Source organism: Protopterus annectens, chromosome 8.part0, assembly GCF_019279795.1.
Source record: "Protopterus annectens isolate FY-2018-M chromosome 8.part0, PAN1.0, whole genome shotgun sequence".
In the NCBI taxonomy this organism is placed as follows: domain Eukaryota; kingdom Metazoa; phylum Chordata; order Ceratodontiformes; family Protopteridae; genus Protopterus; species Protopterus annectens.
In genome coordinates, this window is record NC_056741.1 from 1,197,170,872 (window position 1) to 1,197,183,620 (window position 12,749).

Below are 12,749 nucleotides of genomic sequence, written 5' to 3' on the forward strand. Positions count from 1 at the left end.
ACTAGCATACAAACAAAGCTAGATTCAGCAGGCCTGGATCTAGTCTATGCTACAGCAAACAAGGTGTGCCAATTTCAGTAAGAAGCAGTTAAAATATGCAGGCACTATAAGCCTTTAACCAGAAATTCCCAGCTCATAAGGGCAGAGTCCAGCCTCTCCTCCCACAAGAGTGCAGACCACAAACCCTCTTAATGTAAAATAACTGGCCTGAAGCCCAAGTGCTTAAACCAGAATTAATACACTTTTAGAATAACAGACACTGAGCCCTCAGTCAGCAGTTCCCAACTTAGAAGGATGTAAGCTACCTGTTCTTCCACTACAGTGCAGACCACAAACCTTCTTAATGTAAAACAACTGGTCTGAATCCCAAGTGCTTAAACTAAAAGGCTTAGAATGAGTTACACCAAGCAGTAATAAATACAATTGAGTACTTTTAAGATGACGCAAAAGCAAAATAAAGTAGGAAGAAACACAAATACAGTAAAAGCAGATACTTTATTTTTAAGTGGAAAGAGAGAAAGGAAAGAGAGAAAGGAGTAGCAGAAACTAAGCTGATTGGCCTTCTCAAATGTTCTCCCTGTACTGGGTAGAATGAGGTAATGACACTAGACTGGGAGGAGGATCCCAGATCAAATTTACACTAGGGGTGGGCAACTGCAAAGCCACCAATATACCAACAGGGAGGGAGGGTGGGAAACAAACTGCAGAAATGTTTCTCACAGCTGAAAAGCAGCAGTGAGCCTTTAAATGAAAGTTTTAAACAGCTAAAGGAGCCTTTAGAAAAAAGAGTTTAACTGCAACAAGTTATCAGAAACAAACAACCCAACAGATGCTTAACAAAAGTGGACAATTTCCAGTTAATACCTCACACACAGTGAAACTAGCTAGAAAAATACACAGTACACAAAGTGCTATAAATAACAAAGAAATAAAGAACAAAATAAACAAAAAACAGGATACTTAATGTTATATATTATAGCTCCGAGTTTCCTCAGTGTCCTTCCTTCGATCAGCTCAGTGTGAAATGGCAGAACACTCACAACTGAACTTCTTAAGTAACAGAAAGTTGAAACCTGAGACAGCTTTTAAGAAAGAAATCTCAAAAGAACCAATGAGGTGCTTAGTCTAAGCTGTAGTCCAGGTGACCTCAGTCAGTCAATGACCTCAAACAATTCTCTCTCACTGAAATGCCTGATGGCTTTGGCTAAACCAAGATGTCCCTGAATATGTGCTCAGACACACAGCCTCCACAAACACTAGGCCCAAATACAAGCCTGAATATGGAAATGCTACAACTATCCCCACTACTTAGAACAAACTACAGAAATGTTTCTCAGATGAAAAGCAGCAGTGAGCCTTTAAATGAAAGTTTTAAACAGCTAAAGGAGCCTCTGGAAAAAAGAGTTTAACTGCAACAAGTTATCAGAAACAAACAATCTAACAGATGCTTAATAAAAGTGAACAGTTTCCAGTTAATACCTCACACACAGTGAAACTAGCTAGAAAAATACACAGTGCACCAAGTGCTATAAATAACAAAGAAATAAAGAACAAAATAAACAAAAAACAGGATACTTAATGTTATATATTATAGCTCCGAGTTTCCTCAGTGTCCTTCCTTCAATCAGCTCAGTGCCTATACATGCAGTACTGCCCTTCTTGATACATCACACTGCTGTTGTTAGCATGTTTCATCAGCACCTCATTATGTGTTGGGCTATGACCCTTTTTGTTATATGACCCCATGTGTTTGCAATCAAATCAGTAAAATTCCCTGCACAGTTCATTTTAATACTCAACAGACTGTATCCCTCTGGCCAGCTGTATTGTGGACATCAAGATATAATGGCTTACTGCAACCCCAAGCTCCTGGAATGTTGATGCTAACATTATCATCATCTGAACATACCTGGTTTGTTCACTTCTCGTTTCATAGTGGCAGAGCCTATGATTTTGCAGAAATTATTGGGCCACAGTGATAATTAAATAGTAATTGATAGGAATGGGCTATAATATGGATTTAAAAGAAGCTATATGTGAAAAGTAGAGTGGAACTGAAGTATAAGGACAGAGGAGGGAGGAAGGCTATCAGATGTAGCTGGAGGACACTTGAACCCCTAACTAAGAAAACATTTTCACATAGAAAGAGTTGTTAATCCTTGCTATGAACTGCCTGAGTGGATATTGGATTGTGACTGTGCAGGGGTCTTCAACAGAGAGCAGTACAGATGGAAGGAATGGGCAGCTTTGCGTGGAAGAAGGCAGTAGCTGTGTAACATATTCATCTAATTGATCAGACTAGAGAGACATATTGTCTCCTTTTGCCATCACATTGTACAACATGATATAATGCAGCCTGAAATAACTGCATATAGGGTGACTCAAGTGCCTGTACACCTTCATCAAGGCTGTCATCTTTTGCTACCTTTTTGGATTTTAACCTTCTGTGCTCTGGAGTTTTATCTTGTTTGCACACAATTTGTTACCTGCTAGTGGTCACAGTCTACCTAGTTTTTACTTTTATTACCTCTAGCAGTTATTATAGTGGATCAAGTATAGCAGATGTGTTCCATAGGGGTGTTCTCCTGCACAAGGAACTTTTGCACATGCTGCTGTATTCCTTGCAGTTATATGCTGCTGTATTCCTTGTGCATGTATGACTGGGGAGTGCTTGTAGCTCTCTGTTGTGCTCTCCTGATTCCTGTCATAAAGTAATGACTGTTTTGACATAATCTGCTTGTAATCATCGTAGGACAGATAGAGAGCACTCTGGCCTCAGGCAGCAGCTCTCTTTGATTGAAGCATATCTAATCATTCAGAGATATATCATGAAAGGCAAGGTCAAGAACTTTGCCTTTCTTCAACCAATTAATAATTTTTGTGAATCCAGCTAGACCCAAAGTAGAAGCCACATGCTTAGACATATTTTCTTTTAGTTGATATACTTGTATAAAGTTGTGATGAGACAGAGTGAGGGAACAAGGCGAGGGTGGAGGGACTGACAATGCCCTCAGCCTTATCCAGGCACATGTTGCCCTGTTGACTAGAGGAAGATATGGATGGACAGAGAGAGACAAACCTTGATTTTTGTAGCCATTCTCCCAGGATAAATCATTCAGTTTCATTATGATGCACTTTGGCCTTTGTCCCCTGGTATTAACTAACCAAATTATTTATCGTTGGCATCCCTGATGCATTACATGTTATCCCTTTACCATGTAGGGGTAACTGTGATATAGCCTGGAATACCTTTTTAGTATTTTAGAGTATCTTTCAGAAAGAGCTGAAAAATATATCACAATAAATTTCCTCTAGCTGGTAAACAGCTGTGCGGGAACTTGGCCAATTTCTTCAGATTCTTCTATTTTATGTAGGTAATGTCTTTTATGCAGTTCTTTTTTTGTAAGGCTAGCAGAATTGGAGTCACAGACTCCTAGTAACTCTAAAGAAAGAACCTGATGTCATTGAGGTGCTTAACATTTCTTCAAAGATCATTTGATCTTCACAGAGTTACAATTTGTCCACTAGATCAGGGGTGTTTACATTACAAGTCCAGAAAAATCACAGTAGTGGTGGTAGGGGTGGGTATGTGTGTGTGTGTGTGTGTGTGTGTGTGTGTGTGTGTGTGTGTGTGTGTGTGTGTGTGTGTGTCTATGCAGTTATTAGAAATTGACTAAAAATATAAAAACAAAGTAAAAACTATACACTTGGCTACCAGTTTATAAATGTATTTGCTATAGCTCATAGAAGCTGAATAAACCACAAAGAAGTTGCGAAGCAGACATGTTACTGCACCAGAATAGATAGTAATGGATCAGTCCTGACTTGAAGGCCTCTTGTCTTTCATTCATGGCATCCACTTTACTTATGGCCAGAAGGACAAAAGATATAATGGGAACCAGCTGAGACCTTCTTATTTATTTATTGCATTTGTTGACCGGGAAAGTCATAGGAAGAACCCATCTTCAGTGGAGGCCCGGGGAGAAAAGCTCCACATTAATTACATACAAAAGTAAAAATGTTAATACATAGGACATTTTAAGCAGTACTATCATTTCATTAATTACATAAAAGTGATCCTTAACTACATGCAAGAGTGAAACATGCTGATACATAGAATGAAGTATTCTGAACAGTACTATCACATGAAAAAAAGTAATAGCAGAAACAGCAATAATGTTTTACAGTCGGGTATAAATGTGAAAGTAGTGATGCCATGTATTCCAGATAACACGAGTATGAATATGTTTGTAGAGTTGTTAACCGAGGAGAGCTGACTTCAGAGTAGAAAGCAGGTGACAGAAAGGCTGAAGGAGGAAGAGTCAGTCGAGGTGATAGCAAGGAGTCAAAATGATACAGAGAAAAAGAGGGTAATATTTTTAAATGACTGATTAAGGTTGAGGCTCCCGAGTGGGAAGTCAGCTATTGGAGTTATTTGTTGGGGTACAGGAACATAGCCAGTGAGAGGAAAGATGTAATTTGAGGGATTTTTTTTAAAGGAAGCAGAATTACTGATTGTCCTGAGTGAAGGAGTAAGATTATTCCATAACTTGGAGACAGCATGAGAGCACAGCATTTGGCCAGCTGAGAGTTTGGGTTTCTCGACAGACAATAGCATTTTATTTTCAAACCTGAGGTGGCGATTGGGATGATACATGTTTAGTATGCATGGGAGGGAAGGGCAGCTTTCAGGTTGGTAGATTATCTTGTGGGCTGTAGTTAACTGGAGATAAGTAAGACGGTGGGGGAATTATAGCCAATTTAGTTGATACAGAGAAGAGCAGTGGTGGGTAGAACATTTTGCATTTGTAACAAATTTAGCGACTTTGTTGCAACAAGAGTCTAGTTTACTTTTTAAGGAGGATTGTAGGTTGGTGAGGATGGGGCCACCATATAAAAGAGTTGGAAGTGATGAGGCCAAGGCCTTTTTAGCAGGGAGACTAAAGAAATAGTTGTGCCTATAAAGGGCACATAGCTTTTGATGTTTTTTTTTTGATGTTGCTGTGGATGCGAAAGTCAGAAGTTAATTTGTTATCAATGATAACACCTAGCAATTTGGTACTAGGGACAACGTCAATGATAGTGTTGTGGTGGGAACAAACAGTAAATAGAGACTTGTCAACAGGGCTAGATTTTGTGGGGGTAAGTAATAAGAGTTTTGTTTTATTGGGATTAAGGGTGAGGTGGATCTTTGACATCCCATGCTCAGTAGAGGTAAATGCTTCTTGGGTAAGATGCTGTAATTCAGTGACAGATTTTGAGGAGTAGATGATGGTTAAGTCATCTGCATATTGGATGACAGTACTGTGGGTAAGAGTATTATGAAAGTTTTTGACAAATATACTGAAAAGGAGGGGATCCAGAATTGAAACTTGAGGAACACCTGTGTTAGTAGTAACGAAAGGGGAGGAAGAATGCTGCCATATGGTAGAGTGCTGCATATTGCTGAGATAGTTAGTAAACCATTGTAGGGTGGGTGGAGATACGCCAAGGTTAGGGAGTTTAGTAAGCAGTAGGGAGTGGGAAATGGTGTCAAATGCCTTTGAAAAATCAAGAAAGAGTGCATAGACTAAGGAGTCAACATCACAAGCTCTATTTACTGTATCTAAGAATGAAATGAGGGCAGTGTTTGTGCTATGTCTGGGCCTAAAGCCATGTTGAATGGGGGAAAGCATTTGGTGTTTTACCTGATGACTATGAGCTGTGTATGAGTACACTTCTCTAGTATTTTAGAGATGGGGAAAGAATGGTGATAGGATGGAAGTTTGAGATGTCAGAGTTGTTGCAGTCTTTATGAAGAAGGATAGCAAATGTCTGGTATACAGGATTCTTGAATGGACCTGTTAAGGAGGATGCTGATACGATATGTAATAGAGGGGGCTGCTAGTTGTAGGTATTCTACAGGTAAATTATCTGGGGTGTTGGCACATGGTTTTAATACCCTGTAGGCTTGTAACCAATGTTTTTTGTACTCTGTAGGCTTGCAACAAAAAGACCTCTAAAAATTACTGTATACAAACAAAGCAACTTACTGAATGTTCTACTCAAGTCCTTTAGTAGCAAGCTTTATAAAGATTAAGCTCCTTTTTAAATATGCAATTTCTACTTAGACATACCATGGCCCATTATTTCAAAGGAGAGTGATTGTACCAGATTTAGTGACAATGATTTTACATATGCTAGTATCTGGATTTACAGTTTGGTAAGTCCATTAATTTATTGCATGGTTTTCTGATACACCAGGATTGCAGGGGAGCCAGTGTCTAAACTGTGAAGAATAAGGCAGAGAGCCAGTCCATGATGGGATTTCAGTCTATAGTAGGATACGGACACACACACACACACACACACACACACACACACACACACACACACACACACACACACACACCTTGTGGCAGTTTGGAAGAATAACATTTCTTCTTCTGGCACGTCTTAGGAGTGTGAGAGGAAACCAGAAATCCTAGTAGAGACCCACATGAATTTAAAGAGAACACACAGATTTTGTGTCTAAAATATTCCAATTGTCAATCAAATTGGAGACGCAAGTATTGTGAGTTAACAACTGCGCCACGCATTTAATGCATTTCCACATTCAGTTTTAATCAGTCTTCAGGAATTAGTCTTATTACTTTCAGAAAGTTTTCTGGGTTTTGAGACTGAGGATGTCTAGATGCTGCCATTTTGTTTCCCACAGTAATAGAATCACAAATAAAGTATGTCAGTATCCCTACAGACAGTACGACATGTGATGCTGGATACATTATCCATCACTGCTTGGAGTCAAGGCTGCTACAGCTAATACCATCCTTTGACATGGAAGATAGGTCCATTGCTACTACATACTTTTGAACAGTAATATTTTACTACAGGCTGCAGTTCGTAATAATGACTGCAGTTATGCTGTAAATGCAGTGCTGTCTATTGAGATTGGGATAGATTATTCATTCATTTTGGAGGTGAAGCCATGCTGTACTTTGTTTTTAGATGTATTATTCCTCACGGAGCTATGGCCAGTAATACCATGAAGTCAACCATCCTTTTGCAAAGATGGTGAGTTAGTGATGTTTACCAGACATCATCTAAATTTTTTTTCTGGCTACACAATATTATAGCTGTTACCATCTGTCACTGTTGATTGGTGCTATTATGATGGCAGTGTGCCCCCTCATAAAAGGCAGTTCATCTTAAAATGCATGACAGTTGGTTTGACTTAAAAGACAGGGCAGACTAACTTTTATAAAAAAACAGACCAGCAATCCCCTCACTCTCCTGTCATGACTGAGCTACAGAATGGTGAGTAATAGGACCAGTTAGTGGTTCTGAAGGTGAATAGACATGGAAACAACTGGTTTAATTCCGATAAATAATATTGCTAGATAACCTCAATTAGTTGAATAGGATGTGGAAACAATTGTTTTAATTTGTATAAATGATACAGTTAAATAATGCCCGTTATTTGCATAGGATGTGGAAACAATTGATCTAATGTTGTCAATTTTTATTCATTCTTCAACAGTTGGGTTTGGATCCAACCCTCAGATCTGACTCAGCCATTTTTTACAGGTTTTGGCCACTAGAACTCCCAAGCTCATCCCTTACCCTTAATGCTCTATCCCCTAACATACCTCAGATCTCGTTTGCCACTTCTGCATACGGACATGGTCAATGTGAGCTCTCGAGCATTAATAGCATTTCTTTTCAGATAAGTGATAGATTTTATTGATTAAGTAATTCTTTTTCCTTCAAACTTATAATATTTTATATCCTCCTTTCCTATACTGTTTAGTGTATTTCTCTTTACCATTGTTGGTATTTATGTCTCTCCCCTTCCCTTTTTAACACAATTGTTGGCAGTTCTTTCTTTCTATTCCTTCTGCCTATTAAAACTAACTAACTACTAACTAACTAACTAACTAACTAACTAACTAACTAAAGTAAGTTTAAAAGTTAGCTAAGTTAAAGGGTTCATTTCTGGTCTTTTTTTGTCTTTCTGCTAAGTTAAAATCACTAAAATGGCAGAAAAACCTTCTGGATTTAAAAAGAAAATGTAAAACATGTGGTTATAAACTCCCATTACCTGACAAGCACTATTGGTGCATGTATTTTTTGGGCTCTGACCACCTTAAAGTGGATTCTGATATTTGTAAGTCTTTCAATACCAGGACAGTCATTGATTGAAAAAATAAACTAATATTGAAAGGTCTTCTTCCTTCAACATTTTCAAAGTCATTATCTGGCACTCAACCCTCCAGATCCAAAAATCTGAACACAAAAAGAGGTCATAGGATCTGTGTGGGTCTTCTTCCCCTTCCTCAGATCCAATGTTGGAGTCGTCTCAAAAAAAAAAAAAATCAAAGCAGTCAGATCCAAAGTCCAGATCTTCTGATCAGCTGGCGTCTCATGTTTACTCTACTTCTTCGGATCTAGTGGTACTGGATCAGAAGCCCTTACTCGAGTGAGGTACCCATCCTCCTTGGATCCAGTGCCCTCCAGAATCTATTCACCTTTTCTGGAGAGACTTCAGCATTCCAGGTCCCTCTCTTAGCCTCATCCTCTTTTCTTACAGAAGCCTGATGGAAGCTGACATGGATAGAATAATGAGGAAGTTTCTCTCGGTGCAGATTCAGGTAAGAACTCTATTGGTTCCAATCCCTTCAGGTCAGAAAGCTCTTACCAGTAGTAGTCCACCTGTCTCAGCACCTTCTGCAGTCCGACCCATGATTTCAGAGCCCTTGGATCCAAATTTTCTGGAACCATCTGTGTCAGATCTGAAGATCATCATATCTTTGCCTCCAATGCATTCTTTGAGTGGACAAGTTGGGAACATGTTGGAGCCAGATGACTCTTGGAGCTGAAGCGTCCCTGTTGGATCTGAGGCATTAGAGTTAACTCTGAAGTTGTGTGAGCCATCTCTGCCCCTTGGAGTGTTGGTACTGGATAGCTCAGCTCTGACCTCAACCTTGGGCAGACTGAACTTGGGTCAGGGGAGCCAATGGTCAAGAAGCTTGGCTTTTTGGCTGTGTCAGCCTCCTTCTCCCCAGAGTACTCTGCCTTCAAGGTTGTGGAGAGAGTGTTTTCTGCTTCGGCAGGATGGATGGTTTCTTCTCCCTTGGATCTCCCCACTGAATCCCATATGTCTCTGTGCTTTGAGCCTCATCACTCTACTCTGCAGGGACAGCTGACCCAAGGTCCCCAGTCTACCCAACAGGGTATTCTCATTTCTTCTGATGCTTCTCTCAAACATCCCATGGAAGAAGTCCCTAGGAAGTGAAAGCGCAAGAGGAGGCACTTAGATTCTCTTCAAGAATCAGTCACTGAAGATACCTATTCTGATAAGGGGGAAGGGTCCCCAAGATCACCACCTAATGACATCTCCTTTGGAGAAATTCTAGAGATCCTCAAAGTGGTGCTTGGTGTAATAATCACCCTTCTGAAGAGGAATTGGTATTCCTGGAAACCTTTGTGTTTGACCCATCTACCTCCTGCATGACTCCACCCACAAACAAGCTCATTTATTTGATCTCTGGGTGGGCTTAGAAGGAACTCAGTGCTGTTGAGCCGATCCTCAAGAGACCAGACTGGATACTGGCACTACCTAAAGGAAGAAAGTTTTGGAGCAAGGATGTACCAGTAGATGGTCATGGTGGCAGCCACAAAGAAAGAACTTGTGGAATAGAGTTCATCTGTCCATCCCCCTAACAGAGAGTCCAGGGTGTTGGACAGATTTGGTAAGCATGTATATGCTTCAGTGACCTTTGCAGTCATGTTACTGAATTATATGGCACATTATACCAGATTACAGAGAAACTTGATGAAGGAATTCTCCAAATTCCTCTCAGGGATCAATACTTATCAAGCACAAAACTCTTTTGCTACACTGTTGGCTACCCTACAACTGGTCATGAATTCATCCATGAGGCTCATTTCACATGTAACTGAAGGTACCTCAACAGTGGTGGGTTCATGTATTTCTATTAGGACTCATGCCTGGATACACTTGTGTGATTTTGTGGAGCCCTTCAAGTCCTCATTCGTCAGTACAACTTTTGATGGCAGTTGCTTGCTTGGCCCTAAGGTAGAGCACACACTCTCCAGGTGTGAGCAAGATGGAAAGACCCTGTCTGCAGTGGGCATATGTTTTTCAACCCCTTAAAGATCTTTCTCTAGGAATCAATAAGGTGGTCAAAAGATGTGGTTCAGAAAGGCTCAGGGTCCTTTCCAAGATCAACATGGAGATAGTTCCCCAGGGTCTGAAGGAGAAGCTCAAATGGAAGATGCAACCCACACAGCAGACGAGGCCCACAGAACCAGGGGCCCAGAGATTCTTTTATTTGATGGACCCTAGTAGCGCTACTGAAAGAAGGCCCAATTGTCCACCTCTGGAGGCAGTGAGGGATCATCTATCCCTGCACCAGAGAGCCTGGCTCGACATTACAAAAGATATGTGGGTGCAGAGGATTATTACCAGAGGTTATATAATTCCCTTTTCCCTTCCCCCTCTCTTAACAGCAAACAAAATTACCAATTTTCCACTCCATCAAAGGAAAGCAGCACCTGTAGAAATTAAAAAGCTGCTGAAAAAAGAGTCATTCAAGAGGTCCCCCCAGACCAGATAGAATCTGGAAGTTACTCACAATTCTTTTAATGCGAAAAAAAAAACAGGGGACTGTAGACCAATTTTGGATCTCAGTAATCTGAACAAATCAGTTTGGTATACAAAGTTTAGGTTGGTCGTGGTTCAGTCCATTTTGCCTTTCCTGCACAAGGATGACTGGATGTGCTCAATAGATATTTAGGATGCGTACTGTCACATAAAAATGAACAGGCGATTCAGAAGATACTTACACTTCCAGCTGGGAGTCAGTCATTACCAGTTCAGAGCTCTGCCCTTTGGCCTCACCACAGCCCCTAGGATGTTCACCCAATGCATGGCAGTCGACTCGTAGCAGCTCACCTGAGACTGCAGGGATTCTCGATGTTTCCATATTTGGATGACTGGCTCATAACTGCTATGACCAGGCATCTTCTTATAAAAGCTTGAGACTATGTACTCCAAATTTGCTCTCATCTAGGGATTACCATCAATCACAATAAATATCAGCTAGAACTGACTCGGACACTGGAATTCATAGGGAATTTGTTCCACACAGTATCAGTAAAAGCCTCCCTTCCTTTACCAAGACTTCAAACTATTTGATTTCAAGTCAAAAAGATAATTCACAATTCTTCTGTATCAGCTTGATTGATTTTACAAACCTTGGGGTCAATGTCAGCTGCAATAGATCTGGTACTATTAGGAAGATATCATATGAGAATTCTTCAGTGGACCCTAGCAAGTCAGTGGTCTATTCTACACCAACCTATGTCCATCCAGATCAGAATAACTCAGGTGTGCAAACATTATCTGTTGTGGTGGGTGTATTCAGATCAGATATTGCAAGGGCATCACTTTATTCATCCCCAGTCCAAGTCCATAGTGACCACGGATGCTTCCCAGATAGGGTGGGGGGGTCATTTCTTGGGAAAGACAGTCCAAGGTGCATAGTCCCATGAAGAGGCCAACACACATATCATTGTCCTAAAAATTAGAGCTCTCTTAGCATTGCAGGCTTTTCAAGACTCTCTCCTTTCCAGAACCATTGCAATTCAGATGGACAAAATGTCAGTGATATGGTACATCAACAAACAAGGAGGGACCAGATCTTATTCCTTGTGTCAAGAAGCTTTGATAGTGTGGCAATGGATGATCTCATCCAATCGATTTCTGATAGCAATGCACATTCCAGGGAAATCCAATGTAATAGCAGACAAGTTGAGCAGGTCCATTTTGTTACCTTGTGAGGGGTCTCTCAACATGAGATTTGTAGAAAAGATATTCCAACAATGGGGTCAGCCTTGTTGCAACCACTTTGCATCTTCCCTCAGCAAGTGCAGCAGGTTGTTTTTCCTGATCCCCCCACATGGAGATTCACTGAGAGATCTGTCCTCCATGATCAGCCCCCCCAGTCTCCTCTATGCATATCCTCCTACCCCCTTAATCCCTAAACTTTTCCAGAAAGTATCTCAATTGAAGAGCAAAATCATCCTCATTGCCTCTTTTTGGCCTCATCAAATTTGGTTCCCCTCTCTTTAGCCTCATCTAGTTTACCTGCCATCAATTCTGGATACAATTCCAGACTTCCTGTCTCACCCAACAAACATGAATCACCTGGACATATCAGGCCTAAAGCTGACTGCATGGGTTCTCCACTTTCATTGATAGCCAGGCAACCTAGATGCTCCTCCCCTGTTCATCATATACTTTGTCCTCCCATAAAGCTTCCACTAAAAAGATTTACAGAAGTAGATGGAGAAGATTTGTTTTTGGGCGCAGCAAAAATATATTGACCCCTTTTTATCTCCAGTACATAATGTTCTGGAGTTCCTGACTTCAGTCTTTAATGAAGGGGCTAGTTCATCAACTGTACAACTAGCTGCCATTTCAAATTTTCAGATAGGAATTGAGAATTCTTCCTTAGCTTCCTCAAAACTTTGCAAAGCTTTTATAAGGGGGACCCTTCTTCTGAGACCACCTTTTAAAGATCCAACCTCACCATGGGATTTAAATTTGGTATTACAAGCTTTGACTCAATCTTCCTTTGAACCAGCAGCAAAATGTCAACTGAAGTTCTTAACCTGGAAAACTATGTTCTTGGTAGCTATAAACTCTGCTTGATAACCTTCTGCACTTCAAGCCTTGTCTTCTA